The sequence below is a fragment of the Mustela lutreola genome, chromosome 12 (genome assembly GCF_030435805.1).
Source record: "Mustela lutreola isolate mMusLut2 chromosome 12, mMusLut2.pri, whole genome shotgun sequence".
Taxonomy (NCBI): Eukaryota; Metazoa; Chordata; class Mammalia; order Carnivora; family Mustelidae; genus Mustela; species Mustela lutreola.
The window spans coordinates 69,516,509-69,532,454 of record NC_081301.1 but is presented as its reverse complement, the minus strand read 5'-3'; the positions used below and the strand labels follow the sequence as shown (position 1 = coordinate 69,532,454).

At 38.5% G+C, this 15,946-nt stretch overlaps 1 protein-coding gene across 1 annotated transcript in view; it reads right to left on the bottom strand.

The window, feature by feature from the left end:
* Nucleotides 1–15,723, bottom strand: part of FAM240B (family with sequence similarity 240 member B) — a 28,516-nt gene extending 12,793 nt beyond the window's left edge. Inside the window, exon 1 of the mRNA XM_059143253.1 lies at nucleotides 15,322–15,723. The gene's annotated coding sequence lies outside the window, so the exon portion shown is untranslated. The remainder of the gene's footprint in view (nucleotides 1–15,321) is intronic.
* Between the last annotated feature and the right edge of the window lie 223 nt (nucleotides 15,724–15,946).

Below are 15,946 nucleotides of genomic sequence, written 5' to 3'. Positions count from 1 at the left end.
TGATTCTACACTCATTGTTCAGATGAGGAAACTGAGAGAATTTGCCTATCTCTTTATACTTGCACATGGAATTGTGAGAATTTGAACCTAGATCTGTCCATTTTCAAAGTGGATGCTCTTGGCTCTGAGATTCTCATCACAAGAAATGTTTACCATATCTGGAAATGGCCACGTCTAGAGCGAGCTTGTGTGGCATGTGTATGTGTCCCATGAAAGTGCATGTTTAATTCTCAAAAATGTTCACTTCTTATGTGAACATGACTCATTTTCCAGATCCTAGTAGCTGTGGCAGGCAGGCAGATGCAAAAGGCTGCAGAAAAAGTCCTCTGACTGCTGGTGAAAACCTCCTCAGAGAAGAGCTTTGGCCCCAACTGGAAATTGGGAAGGACCCGGACCTTACTGTTTTGTTATTGTTTTTGGAATCTTGAAATATATAACAGGTTCTTAGTAATTCTTTATTAAATTAAACGGCCTTTGTCAACCTCTTTTTCCAAAAAGAGCTGGCCTGGAATTGCCAACAGCCTTTCTGAAGTATCTCAGATGCTGAGGGAAGGTCTGCAGTGTGACTTTTTGCAGTTTCTGAGTAGGGGACATGCTCAAGCCTATTGGCCTACTGTAGTCTCCGGAGGCTGTTGTGCCCTAGAGAGACTCTCCAGGTTTTCTCTAAGCCTTACTTGAGTTCTGAAGCTCCAGCCTGTAGATAGCATATGCTCCATCTTTTAAGGGCATATTTCCCATTTATTTTCTCCCCCATGCTAATGGATTCAGTGTATGGAATTCTAATAAATTCTTAGTCACTTGATATTTAAAAAGTTATTAAAAATATATACCAGCAGGGGCACCTGGGTGGCTCAGTAGTTAAGCAACTGCCTTCGGCTCAGTTCATGATCTCACGGTCCTGGGATTGAGCCCCACATCGGGCTGCCTGTTTGTCAGGGAGCCTGCTTCTCCTTCTCCTCAGGGAGCCTGCTTCTCCTTCTCCTGCTTCCCCTGCTTGTATTCCCTCTCTCACTGTCTTTCTCTCTGCCTTTCAAATAAGTAAATAAAATCTTTTAAAAATTTATATATATATATATATGTATATATATATATATACACACACATATACATATATACCAACATTCATAGTACTACAGTATAGATGTGTGTTCTTCTATAGCAATTGTGTTTCTTACAGATTAAGTTCAAGCTGCAGAGTTCTCTTAAGTTTTCTCATTTTCCTCATGTGACTCTACCTGTATAAATACTAGATAAGAAAATAGTGCCTGCTTAGAGCAGGCAAACTTGCAAACTTGCAACTTAAGTAGACCAAAAGTAATGCATGACTTATTCACACATTCCTTTATTACAAAATGCTCCTGAACATTTTAAGTTCATATTAGATATTCAGAATTCACAGAAAGGACAGTTTGGTTAAAAAGGTACTCACTAGAAGTTTTTATTTTTTCATTTTTTTTTTAAAGATTTTATTTATTTATTTGACAGAGAGAGATCACAAGTAGGCAGAGAGAGAGAGGAGGAAGCAGATTCCCTGCCGCCGAGCAGAGAGCGTGATGTAGGACTCAATCCCAGGACCCTGAGATCATGACCTGAGTTGAAGGCAGAGGCTTAACCCACTGAGCCACCCAGGCGCCCCATACCTTTTCCTTTTTAAAAAAATATTTTATTTATTTATTTGACAGAGAGAATCACAGCGAAAGAGGGAAAACAAGCAGGGAAGAGGGGGGAAGGAGAAGTAGGCTTCTGGCCAAACAAGAGCCCTATGCAGGACTCATTCCAGGACCCTGAGATCATGACATCGTGAGCCAAAGGCAGACACTTAACCACTAAGCCACCCAGGTGCCCCTGGAATTTTTTTCTTTTCTTGAAATTAAGAATTAACATTTTTCTAAATAATTTTTCATTAAAAAAAAATGAAGAAGCCTATGCAGGCACAAAGTTTACTCACATCATCATGTCATTTCATATTCACCCCTTTGGAGTGAAGATATGGAAGGAAGATTTATTCTAGCAGACACAATGTTGCATAATTATGACCTAGGTTAAGAGAAACAAATGAAAGCAGGTTGGTGTCCATACACTAAAGGAATAAATTAAATCAGGGTGACCCTAAAGGAAATCGGGCAGCAGGCTCTGAAAGAATCTGGTATGTGCTGGTTCTGCTTCTTGTTCCCATTGGGTTAGGAAGCACTTTTGGGGCTGTGAATTTTGGAAGGACTTCAGGAAGAGTCATGAATTTAGGTATTCTCAGTGACCAGGCTGGCCTCATATAGGAGTGAAGTTACTGGTCTAGAGTGATAGAGAGTGGTGGGCACTGACGTTTTCTGAGGAGATACCTCATTCAAGAAGGAGTTGAAAACTGTGCCAGCCAAAAGAAGGATGAAGTCTGAGGGGGTCCATCATTGCCCTTTTTAAGGGATGCATTCTCTATCTGTAGCTTTGACCCACTGGGTTTTTTTTGTTTTTGTTTTTGTTTTGTTTGTTTGGTTGGTTTTGGTTTTCTTCTTCAGCTTTTCTCAAAACCTCTTCCCTGTGCTCTCCCTGCAGGGCATCCTGAACTATTTCAACTTTCTCTCAGTCTGCTTCCTTTTACCGAGTTTCTATGTATAGCCCTTTTCCTGAGCGTGGGATACCGCTCTTGTTGGTTAGTCCTTCTGTTGCTATTATCTCTGAAGCAACTTAATTGGAACTTTTCACCAAGTCTCACCTCACCCACTCGGGGATGTGTGGAGAGAGCTGTCCCACCTGCCAAACACAACTGCAATCCCACCTCACTCACCAGATCTGGAGGCTATGCTCTGACAAACAGGATGGCCAGGGAATGAGAAGGAGGACAGAGGACTGTTGTCATTTTTGTGACTTTGCATAATAAGCCCTTTGTTGCTCTGACCTCTCAGTTTTACTATCCATGTAGTGGAGCTGAAATGCGGTAATATAGATGAAAGTTCCAAATACACTGCCATTCATTCCCTAAATGTTCATCTACTAACCCAGTACATGCTTGCCCTTGGGGAAACTCACAATCTGTTGTCCTGCTCCTGGTGAGAGATTAGAAGTGTTAACTGAATTTGAACCACCACCTAAATAAGTTATTGTCTTTAGTTTATGCATGATATGAAATACTTTGGTCCTTATTGACTCAGCATGTATTTAAGGTTTATTTATTTCTGTTGCTGGGCTGTCAGAATTAGACAGCCTTAGATCTCAGGGATAAGATGCTTTCCTTCTTGTCCAAGGTCCAGTGTTGGACTGCATACAAAGAAGCCTTAAGCAAAAGCTCTTGGTGATGAGTTTCACTCTTACATCATTTAAGATGTTATATTTGGGGATCTTTGTGGTCAGATCCTATAATAACATTCAGTGAGTGATGCACAACATATTTAAGAATGTCAAAATAAGGCAGGGAACAGAAAATAAAGAGTCCAGTTTTCCCTGGGGGTATTGATGGGAAACCCAAGCAGACAGTCACTCTTGGCACCTGCAGCTGGTCTAGACAGAGAAAACCACCAACTATATGCTCTCTGGATTTGGTACTGCCCTGATAGATGCTCTAATGAGAATGAAAAGGCATTACTTTCCCAAGTTAACCTTAGTGGGACCAAAAGGAAGGGAAAGCTGCTGTGATCTCTTCTGGGACAGGAGTGTTTAATAGTCAGTGGTGCTATATAGTCACAAAATCGAAATACCAAGGAATGTGCAGAGCTGAAATATCCTGAGTCACATTTAAAGAATTTGAGATTAAGTTCCTATTTTTTTTACTGAGGAAATTTTCAAACTCAAATGCCTTCATTCTGTTCTTGCGCAAGTGAATTTTTTATAAACCCAAGTTTAGATCTTTACATTCATCCTTTCTACATTTCAGTTTGCTGCTTTCTTCTCATGGTATATGCAGATTGGAGAGGAATAGACTTCTCAAGTGATTGTGTGTGTTTCTGATTTATTTTTGGTTCCCTCTAATCCTGAGATTCTCTAAGAATATAGAACAATTTATTTTTCTTGATACCCAGATAGCTGTGTTGTCTTTTACCCCCAATGCCTCAAAACTCAGGAGCAGCAAATTTAAATAACTCTTGTGGCCAGAAGTTCACATAAATGAATTGTTCTGGTTATTTTCATAATCAACACTTAGGGATATTATCTACTTCCCCTCCTTTAAAAATATCAGATTCACTGTTCTTATCTTTTTTAAGCTTAATTTTCATTAAAAAACATGAATACAAAGAGTTATTTCTCTTCTTTAAGATAGACAATAAGGTTTTGGGAATGGATACTCGGCCCTGGTGGGACAACAAAGAGTAGAAGTGAGTTCAGGATGGAACAGACCACCCCCCACCATGGGCCAGTAAAACTTGCTGCCACACATTTACCTACTGGCTGGTGGGCTGCTAGTTTATGATTTGTGGCTTAGTTTTATACCTTTTATTGAGTACTTACTGAATACTCTTTACTCTTCAAAGTGATTTACATCTTGCATTTAATTCTTACAACCTTGTTCCTACCCACATTTGACAGAGGAGGTACAAAGAGGCCAACCATTGCCCAAGGTCATTGCTGCTCAGGGTCACTTCTTCAAAAGTGATGGAGCTGGAATTGAAACCTTGCCCAGATTTAAAACCTGTGTATGTCACTGATCCTTCTCCTTTCCAGTATCTTTGTCAGGTGCCCACTATTATCAGTTTTATGTGTGGCATGATAAGGACTAAAACAAAAGTCCTTGTTCCACTGATATTTCCAGCACCTAGTAAATTGTAACATTCTCACTGTTCTGCCAAATGCTGGTTCTATCACCTGGAGATTCTGCCTCTACAGCTGCTGGGGGACACAGACATCATCCCATTTCTTTTCAAGTAGTCTTTTTCACCTTTAGTGAAAATATCTTTAGGAATGATGTTTCTAGGTTCAGTTGCTAAGATGACAGCAGGATTATGGGCCTGAGATGCTTTGATGGGTTTGTCCTCCCATCCCACCTTCAGGCCCCCCTGGACAAAGAGTAGAGTGAATTTACTTCTCTTCTCCTCCTTCACATATGGAATTTGGAGCATTATGTGAAAGTGGTTCTCTTCAGCATAGCACCTTTTCAGAAAAAAAAACACTATTTTATTTTATTTTTTACTTATTTTTTTATATTTTTATAAATATTTTATATTTTTACTTTTATTTGCCTTCTGAATCCAGTTGGGTTATTTGAGTTTAAGTCTTGAGTTTCTCCAATTAATGTCCTTCAAAGCTACCTCAGATTTTGCCCGCGGTATGATATTCCGGTCTTAAGAAAAGGCACAGGTGAAATAAAAGGCCACTTGGGAAAGTATGAATGAGTTCTTGAGTAGTTAGAACTTTTAACTAAAAGTTGATGTATATGAAAAATGTTTGCATTGTGTCTGTAATAACTCAGCCGTGTTATTTTCTATGGGGTTTATTTGAATTAATTGGGATGATACTAAGTCATCATAGAGGGACATCAACAATTATTCAAATAACTAATAATTATATGACTAAAGAAGGGGCTTTGAGTTCATGTGACCTTGGGAAACATAGCCTTTCTAAAGATTAAGTTTCTCATATAAAAAAAAATTGTTTGTTCTAAGAATTAAATGAGATTACCACCCAAGACATTTAACATAATAGCTGGTTCAAGGAAAAACACTCATCCCTCATCTGTTTACTCATCAGCTGCTTCACATCATTTATTAGTAACAATGAGCAAGTTGCAGTTGCTAATGAGATCTTGAAAATTATCTCATTTAATGATACCAATAGCTATTATCTTGGATTGGATCCTGGAACAGGAAAAAAAAAATGTTAGTGGAAAAAGTGCGTTCAAATAGTCTGCAGTTAATTTTATTGTATGAATATTAATTTCAGAGTTTTGTTAAGTGTATCTGGCATGTAAGATGTTATTGGAGTAAACTGGGTGGCAGGTTTGCAACTCTGTCTAAACCCAAAATGACTTTAATAAAAAGCTAGATAATAGTCTTTATACAAAAGCATACCTCTCAAGCTATGGACAGTTAAGAGCTATGGGCTATTCTCTGGGTGAGGAATGTTTTCAAATGCACACGAAGATATCCTGCCCTGGAGCCTTGAAACAGAGAACCCTGAGCTAGGAGTTAGGAGACCTCTATATCTCTCCCCCAAAACAGAACTAAGTCTCAGTTCTCCATCTGTAAAATGAAATTAAATGTACTTTCATGAGGTTAATCAGTTTTCAGCTGAAAAAGCTTCTGTGATAAATATTTAGCATTTGACATAATAAATACTTAACAAAATCCTGGGTTGTCTAATCTATATACATAATGTTGATTACCTACAAATCACAGATTCAGACGCCTGTGTGTTCTAGGTGTGTTTATTTTATTATTATTATTATTGGCCTAGATGTGTTTAGAAGGCTTTGTGGTAAATTCTAGAACATATGGTCCATTTGGTCCATTTGAAGGAGATACACCAGTCAGCTCCAACTGAATATTGCCAGTGGAACACTGTTCCAGTGTTATCAGATATTCATTTTCCAAGAGAAGTTGGAAATCTTGATTTTTAAAAATGTGTATAATCTCCTTATTTTAAAATGTTAATAGTTAATTTAAGATGTTTTAAAATATTGTATGAAATATCAGAACATGTCCGTTGGTAGAGTTGGTCTTTTGGTCACCAGTTTTTGAACCTTATAGGTACCAGTAGGGAAAACCTGAGTTCCTCATGAGTCATGTAGCTATGCCTTAGATTCCAGGACAAAAATACACCAGGCACATGTAGAGTTAAATAAAACATCACAAAGCAAAATCAAACAGAATTTAGCCTCCTCCACCTCTCAGGTTACTGCTAACCACTACAGGTTTATATTGGTCACCTTCTAGTGGTTCCGTTTGCTCTCCACCTAACTGTGGCTGGGAAGGAACTGAGAGGTCATTAAGACCATCCTGCCACGCACAGAGAAGCCCCTGGGTCTGCATCTTCCCAACTCCTTTGAAGCATGAAGAGCTTCCACACCTGGCTGAGGTAGGAGTAGGTGCCAGGTCTCCACGTGCTTGTCCCATTAGCTGGACTCTGAACTACTCTGAAGCTAGGATGCTGCTTGATTTGGGGTGCTCTTCACACAATGCATTTTGGACTTGCTTGTCCATTAGACAAAACACCTATGATTCTCTTGTGCTGACACCATTTATCTGGTCAATTAAAAATCTCCAAAGAGGGGCACCTGGGTGATTCAGTCGGTTAAGTGTCTGCTTTTGGCTCAGATCTTGATTCCCCATCTGGGAATTAATCCCCCTGACGGGCTCCTTGCTAAGTGGGGAGTCCGCTTCTTCCTCTGCCCCTCCCCCTCCTTGTGCATGCACACTGTCAAATAAATAATAAATAAATGACTTGGGGCGCCTGGGTGTCACAGTGGTTAAAACCTCTGCCTTCGGCTTCGGTCATGATCCCAGGGTCCTGGGATCGAGCCCTGCATGGGGCCCTCTGCTCAGCAGGGAACCTGCCTCCTCTTCCTCTCTCTCTCTCTGCCTGCCTCTCTGCCTACTTGTGATCTGTCAAATAAATAAATAAAAATCTTAAATAAATAAATGTCTTTATTTTAAAAAATCTCCAAAGAGTGGCAATCCTTATATCAGATCAATTAGATTTTAAGCCAAAGACTATAATAAGAGATGAGGAAGGACACTATATCATACTCAAAGGGTCTGTCCAACAAGAAGATTTAACAATTTTAAATATCTATGCCCCCAATGTGGGAGCAGCCAACTATATAAACCAATTAATAACAAAATCAAAGAAACACATCAACAATAATACAATGATAGTAGGGGACTTTAACACTCCCCTCACTGAAATGGACAGGTCATCCAAGCAAAAGATCAGCAAGGAAATAAAGGCCTTAAATGACACACTGGACCAGATGGACATCACAGATATATTCAGAATATTTCATCCCAAAGCAACAGAATACACATTCTTCTCTAGTGCACATGGAACATTCTCCAGAATAGATCACATCCTCGGTCCTAAATCAGGACTCAACCGGTATCAAAAGATTGGGATCATTCCCTGCATATTTTCAGACCACAATGCTCTAAAGCTAGAACTCAACCACAAAAGGAAGTTTGGAAAGAACCCAAATACATGGAGACTAAACAGTATCCTTCTAAAGAATGAATGGGTCAACCGGGAAATTAAAGAAGAATTGAAAAAAATCATGGAAACAAATGATAATGAAAATACAACGGTTCAAAATCTGTGGGACACAACAAAGGCAGTCCTGAGAGGAAAATATATAGCGGTACAAGCCTTTCTCAAGAAACAAGAAAGGTCTCAGGTACACAACCTAACCCTACACCTAAAGGAGCTGGAGAAAGAACAAGAAAGAAACCCTAAGCCCAGCAGGAGAAGAGAAATCATAAAGATCAGAGCAGAAATCAATGAAATAGAAACCAAAAAAACAATAGAACAAATCAACGAAACTAGGAGCTGGTTCTTTGAAAGAATTAATAAAATTGATAAACCCCTGGCCCGACTTATCAAAAAGAAAAGAGAAAGGACCCAAATAAATAAAATCATGAATGAAAGAGGAGAGATCACAACTAACACCAAAGAAATACAAACTATTATAAGAACATACTATGAGCAACTCTACGGCAATAAATTTGACAATCTGGAAGAAATGGATGCATTCCTAGAAACATATAAACTACCACAACTGAACCAGGAAGAAATAGAAAGCCTGAATAGACCCATAACCAGTAAGGAGATTGAAACAGTCATTAAAAATCTCCAAACAAACAAAAGCCCAGGGCCAGACGGCTTCCCGGGGGAATTCTACCAAACATTTAAAGAAGAACTAATTCCTATTCTCCTGAAACTGTTCCAAAAAATAGAAATGGAAGGAAAACTTCCAAACTCATTTTATGAGGCCAGCATCACCTTGATCCCAAAACCAGACAAGGATCCCACCAAAAAAGAGAGCTATAGACCGATATCCTTGATGAACACAGATGCGAAAATACTCAACAAAATACTAGCCAATAGGATTCAACAGTACATTAAAAAGATTATTCACCACGACCAAGTGGGATTTATTCCAGGGCTGCAAGGTTGGTTCAACATCCGCAAATCAGTCAATGTGATACAACACATCAATAAAAGAAAGAACAAGAACCATATGATACTCTCAATAGATGCTGAAAAAGCATTTGACAAAGTACAACATCCCTTCCTGATCAAAACTCTTCAAAGTGTAGGGATAGAGGGCACATACCTCAATATCATCAAAGCCATCTATGAAAAACCCACCGCAAATATCATTCTCAATGGAGAAAAACTGAAAGCTTTTCCGCTAAGGTCAGGAACACGGCAGGGATGTCCATTATCACCACTGCTATTCAACGTCGTACTAGAGGTCCTAGCCTCAGCAATCAGACAACAAAAGGAAATTAAAGGCATCCAAATCGGCAAAGAAGAAGTCAAATTATCACTCTTCGCAGATGATATGATACTATATGTGGAAAACCCAAAAGACTCCACTCCAAAACTGCTAGAACTTATACAGGAATTCAGTAAAGTGTCAGGATATAAAATCAATGCACAGAAATCAGTTGCATTTCTCTACACCAACAGCAAGACAGAAGAAAGAGATATTAAGGAGTCAATCCCATTTACAATTGCATCCAAACCCATAAGATACCTAGGAATAAACCTAACCAAAGAGGCACAGAATCTATACTCAGAAAACTATAAAGTACTCATGAAAGAAATTGAGGAAGACACAAAGAAATGGAAAAATGTTCCATGCTCCTGGATTGGAAGAATAAATATTGTGAAAATGTCTATGCTACCTAAAGCAATCTACACATTTAATGCAATTCCTATCAAAGTACCATCCATCTTTTTCAAAGAAATGGAACAAATAATTCTAAAATTTATATGGAACCAGAAAAGACCTCGAATAGCCAAAGGGATATTGAAAAAGAAAGCCAACGTTGGTGGCATCACAATTCCGGACTTCAAGCTCTATTACAAAGCTGTCATCATCAAGACAACATGGTACTGGCACAAAAACAGACACATAGATCAATGGAACAGAATAGAGAGCCCAGAAATAGACCCTCAAATCTATGGTCAACTAATCTTCGACAAAGCAGGAAAGAATGTCCAATGGAAAAAAGACAGCCTTTTCAATAAATGGTGCTGGGAAAATTGGACAGCCACATGCAGAAAAATGAAATTGGACCATTTCCTTACACCACACACAAAAATAGACTCAAAATGGATGAAGGACCTCAATGTACGAAAGGAATCCATCAAAATCCTTGAGGAGAACACGGGCAGCAACCTCTTCGACCTCAGCCGCAGCAATATCTTCCTAGGAACAACGCAAAAGGCAAGGGAAGCAAGGGAAAAAATGAACTACTGGGATTTCATCAAGATCAAAAGCTTTTGCACAGCAAAGGAAACAGTTAACAAAATCAAAAGACAACTGACAGAATGGGAGAAGATATTTGCAAACGACATATCAGATAAAGGACTAGTGTCCAGAATCTATAAAGAACTTAGCAAACTCAACACCCAAAGAACAAATAATCCAATCAAGAAATGGGCAGAGGACATGAACAGACATTTCTGCAAAGAAGACATCCAGATGGCGAACAGACACATGAAAAAGTGCTCCATATCACTCGGCATCAGGGAAATACAAATCAAAACCACAATGAGATATCACCTCACACCAGTCAGAATGGCTAAAATCAACAAGTCAGGAAATGACAGATGCTGGCGAGGATGCGGAGAAAGGGGAACCCTCCTACACTGTTGGTGGGAATGCAAGCTGGTGCAGCCACTCTGGAAAACAGCATGGAGGTTCCTCAAAATGTTGAAAATAGAACTGCCCTATGACCCAGCAATTGCACTATTGGGTATTTACCCTAAAGATACAAATGTAGTGATCCAAAGGGACACATGCACCCGAATGTTTATAGCAGCAATGTCCACAATAGCCAAACTATGGAAAGAACCTAGATGTCCATCAACAGATGAATGGATCAAGAAGATGTGGTATATATACACAATGGAATACTATGCAGCCATCAAAAGAAATGAAATCTTGCCATTTGCAACAACGTGGATGGAACTAGAGCGTATCATGCTTAGCGAAATAAGTCAAGCAGAGAAAGACAACTATCATATGATCTCCCTGATATGAGGAAGTGGTGATGCAACATGGAGGCTTAAGTGGGTAGAAGAAGAATAAATGAAACAAGATGGGATTGGGAGGGAGACAAACCATAAGTGACTCTTAATCTCACAAAACAAACTGAGGGTTGCCGGGGGGAGGGGGTTTGGGAGAAGGGGGTGGGATTATGGACATTGGGGAGGGTATGTGCTTTGGTGAGTGCTGTGAAGTGTGTAAACCTGGTGATTCACAGACCTGTACCCCTGGGGATAAAAATATATGTTTATAGAATTCTAGATTGTTATTACTATAAAAATTAGCAAATTTAATAGAAAAAAAAAATCTCCAAAGAATTTTGAGCTACAAATGATAACTTCTTTAGCAAATCTTACATTCTATTCCTATTAAAAACTTTGAAAGGTAAGTTGGTTAAAACAAAATTTGGCTAAAATACTGATTCTCTCCTCCCCACCTTTGCCAAATTTCCAGCCCAGTGCCTGGCACTACTAATCATTGTTACTTTTTTTCTGAACAAAAAATAGGCTGTGTATCTTTTTTAAAAAGTAGGCTTTAACCAGATTCCAACTTCCCTAAATCATTGTTTCCAAAATGTTTTTTCCCTTTTAGCAAATGGGATATCTGGAACAAATTCTCTTTCATCATCTCTATTGCCCTGTTGAGTGAAAATAAGTCATGATGGTGTTCTTCCTAATTTCTGTCTTACAGAACGTGCTTTCTAAATAAGCTGGATCATTGTGATCAATAAAGCATAATTCCTTGGAAACTCAAGAGGTGTGAGAGGCAGCTGTATTGAAATGCACAAATTCAGCAGTAATTTTGGACTGGGAGGAAGGAACACTGAGTAGGGCTGACAAGAATATCAAGCAACTGGCATCTTGGTGTTATTGAAGAAAATAAGACATTTGAGAGGAGAAATATGGAGACTTAGAGAAGCATTCACTTTCTTTTTTCCCTTGAATATTATAGGACAGTGTTTTTCCTTTGTATCTTTTTGTTGTGATGGTCCATATATTTGGATAATCATTCATGCCATAATGTATTCAATATTTCTCAACATAAAATCTCCCAAATAATTTGGCCAATGGATTACAAAGTTTTACATTATTAGCAAAGATGGCCTTCTAAAACTGCATTTTTAAAAAAGGTATGTATATAGCACAACACTTTAAAAAGTACTGAAAGATACAAAATTACAAGGATGTCTCCTCCTTCCCCACTGCTGGTAGGCTTATTTCCTGAAGATATCTGCTATTAATGATGTTATTTCCATTTTCACGAAAGCATATGTACACATACATATGTGTATATAACATTTTCCTTTTTACAAGTAGGACAATACTACATATGTTGTTCTGCCTTTTGCTTTTTTCACATAAGAAGGTATTTCTTTACCAGCCCACATTGTTTTTTATGCTCCCCATTTTTAAGGGATATGTTATCATTTATTTAATCATTCTTATATTGATGGATATCTAAATTAAATCCTGTCTGAGTGTATTAACAAAAAATTGCACCGAATTATACATTTTCTCATATGTACAAGTATATCTGGAACTTAAACTCCTAAAGTATAATTGCATTAAATATTGAGTGTGTAATATTTCCCTCTGGTTACTTGAGTGTTGGTGGACTTAGAGACCCTCTTCTAAAAAAGTACTTTCAGTTTCCACTAGGGCAAAAAAGGCCAATGTATTCAGCTGTTAGTGAAAAGGCACAAGCCCAGCTTCTGGTCTTGTACTCAGAGGAACATACCTCAAGATCGACCATGGAAAGTAGTTGGCACTTGTTTGCAATGATGTGGATGGAACTAGAGGGTGTTATGTCCAGCAAAATAAGTCAGTCAGAGAAAGACAATTATCATATGATCTCACTGAAATTTAAGAAACCAAACAGAGGATCATAGGGTAAGAGAAGAAAAAAATAAACAAGATAAACCAGAGAGGGAGACAAACCATGAGAGACTCTTAATCATAGGAAACGAACCTAGGATTTCTGGAGGGAAGAAGGGTGGAGGGAAGGGGTAATGGTGATGGACATTAAGGAGGGCATGTGATGTAATGAGCACTGGGTATTATATAAGACTGAAGAATCACAGGCCTGTACCTCTGAAATCAATACTACATTGTATGTTAATTAATTGAATTTAAATGAAAATGTGTTAAAAAGAAAGTAGTTGGCATTTAAATTTGTTGAATTAATGAATAAGCAAATGATGGTATGCTGATTTACAGTCAGTTTGTCCTTTAATTAAATAACGCTTCACGCGTAAAAAGAACTCATCATTTAAACAAACATGAACTTTAACCAGTTTTATGGCATGCTTTTGCTAATAGGAAAGATATGTAGTCTGAAATAAGTAAAAAGAAATGTTCAGGGATCTAACCGGATATTCTGAAAGGGCCAGTTTTAACTTCTATTTCTCCTATTTTCTTTGGATGATATTTGGCTTATAGCTATTTCAAGCATATTATCACTAAGATATAGTTATTTCACATATATATATTCAAATGTTTTTATTTTATGAATGTCATTTCCTGTTTAAAATGTTTCTTTTTTAGATTTTGTCAAAGGTTGGCACTGTCCTACAGTCTCATTGTGGCAGCCATTTTTTTTTAAAAAGATTTTACTTACTTATTTGATAGAAAGAGAAATCACAAGCAGGCAGAGAGGCAGACAAAGGAGGAGGGGAGGAAGCAGGCTCCCTGTTGAACTCAGAGCCGGATTCGGGGCTAGATCCTAGGACCCAGAGATCATGACCTGAGCCAAAGGCAGAACACTAAGCCACCCAGGTGCCCAGTGGCAGCCTTTTATATATGGAGTGGAGGAAATTACAGAAATCCCTGAGCCCTTTAAGGTCATTTGATCCTATTTAATAGAAGATTCAGACAGTATCTTTTCAGGGACATTGCAGCCTTACTTGTGATGAGAGACAGTTTTAAATAAATTCTACTTCATTCTCCTCATCTGTGAATTGAGGTTCACTGAGTTTCCTTCCAGCTCTAATAGTTAGGGAAATCTATCAGCATCAAGTTCAAGGGAATAATCTGTGTTTTCAACATTACAGGGGCTTTGTATTTCAGTTTCTTCACCCCAAATGAGAATATCTGGCTGCCTTGCACATAAAGAAAGGACAAATATCAATAATTAGGCCTTTAGCAAAAGGGGGCTGTCCTCTGATAAATGAATAGCTCTATTTTTCTGCATCCCCCATAACAAAAGCTTTTTTTTTTTTTTTTTTAAGATTTCATTTATTTATTTGACAGACAGAGATCACAAGTAGGCAGAAAGACAGGCAGAGAGAGAAGGGGAAGCAGGCTCCCCGCTAAGCAGAGAGCCCAATGCAGGGCTCAATCCCAGGACCCCGGGATCATGACCTGAGCCGAAGGCAGAGGCCTGAACCCACTGAGCTACCCAGGCACCCCAACTTTTTTTTTTTTTACTAAAGTTTATATGTATTGAGAGGATTAGTTTATTTGCAGTAACTCATATCCAACTTGAAAAGTCATAATTCTGATGGCAATTCTTAAATTTACTTTAGAGATTAATTTACACTCAAAGAGTAACTCCCTCTTAAATATTTATTAGTTTAATTAAGTAACATTTATTAATCTTTGACTATGTGTGAGGCTCTGTTATGTCTGTATAACAAGTGACTACATAATGGCCAATCATAGAAATTAAAAAAAAAAAATTCTACGGTTTAATTTCTTAAGTCCTAGGTTACTTAGTCATGTAAAAACCCCAAATTAAAGATTAACCCTCCTGATAGTTTTCCAAGAAGAGTCCATAGTTTGGGGAGCTATAGTGAATGTTTCCTTGGGACTAAGTTATCCATCAATCAATATGGGATATATTTTGTATTTTACTTAATCTTTAGAGAAATTTGCTCAGTGAGATCGACACTAATTTCTGTTGGGTTTTTTTTTTTCCCATACCCTTTAACTTGAAATCTATGCATTGTTCACACACAGAAATCAGAGATGGAAAGCATCTATCTAAATCTATTCTCAAACAGATGCAAACTGGGGAGAAAATGAGCCCAAGTGGCCAACACAAGACATAGTATAAGGAGTATATCACAATTCCCAGTTCCAAATGTGAGCTGTTCCCACATCAAACAACACAAGCTCAACACACTGTACCTTAAAGATGAATTTGCAGGTGAGCTGATATCCTGCTGTGGTACAGAGGAGGTCAAGTTTCACAGCTCTGCTCCTGACTCCTCAGCTCTGATTTGTGAAGGCCACAGGCACTGTCCTACAATCTCATTGTTGCAGCCCTTTATAAATGGAGTGGAGAATTACAGAAATCCCTGAGCCTTTCAAGGTCATTTGAGCCTTATTAGTAGCAGAATCAGACAATATCTTTTCAGGGACATTGCAGTCTTCACTTGTGGTGAAAGACAGCTTTAAATAAATTCCATCTCTTGCTACCCGACCAGCTCCAAGGCAGGCGAGCTTCTGTTTTGGTTGGTCCCACAAGTGCTATGACTTGGCCTGAACCAAGAGTGATGATTTAGAACATGTACAGGATTATGCATGTGCCTGTTCTTCTGAGGCTTGTGAAAAGCCATCCTCTGACCCTCGGTGTGCAAAGGGGACTGGAATAGTGGGAAAAGTCACCCTTGGGTGTAACATTACAGGAAGACTTAGAGAGGCATCTTGTACTTTGGAGCCATTAATCCTTGAATGGAATCTGGTGATGACATATCATGGTCTGCTTAGTTCTCTAACCAGTTGGAGCAGGAATTGACCCCTGGTGAGCATT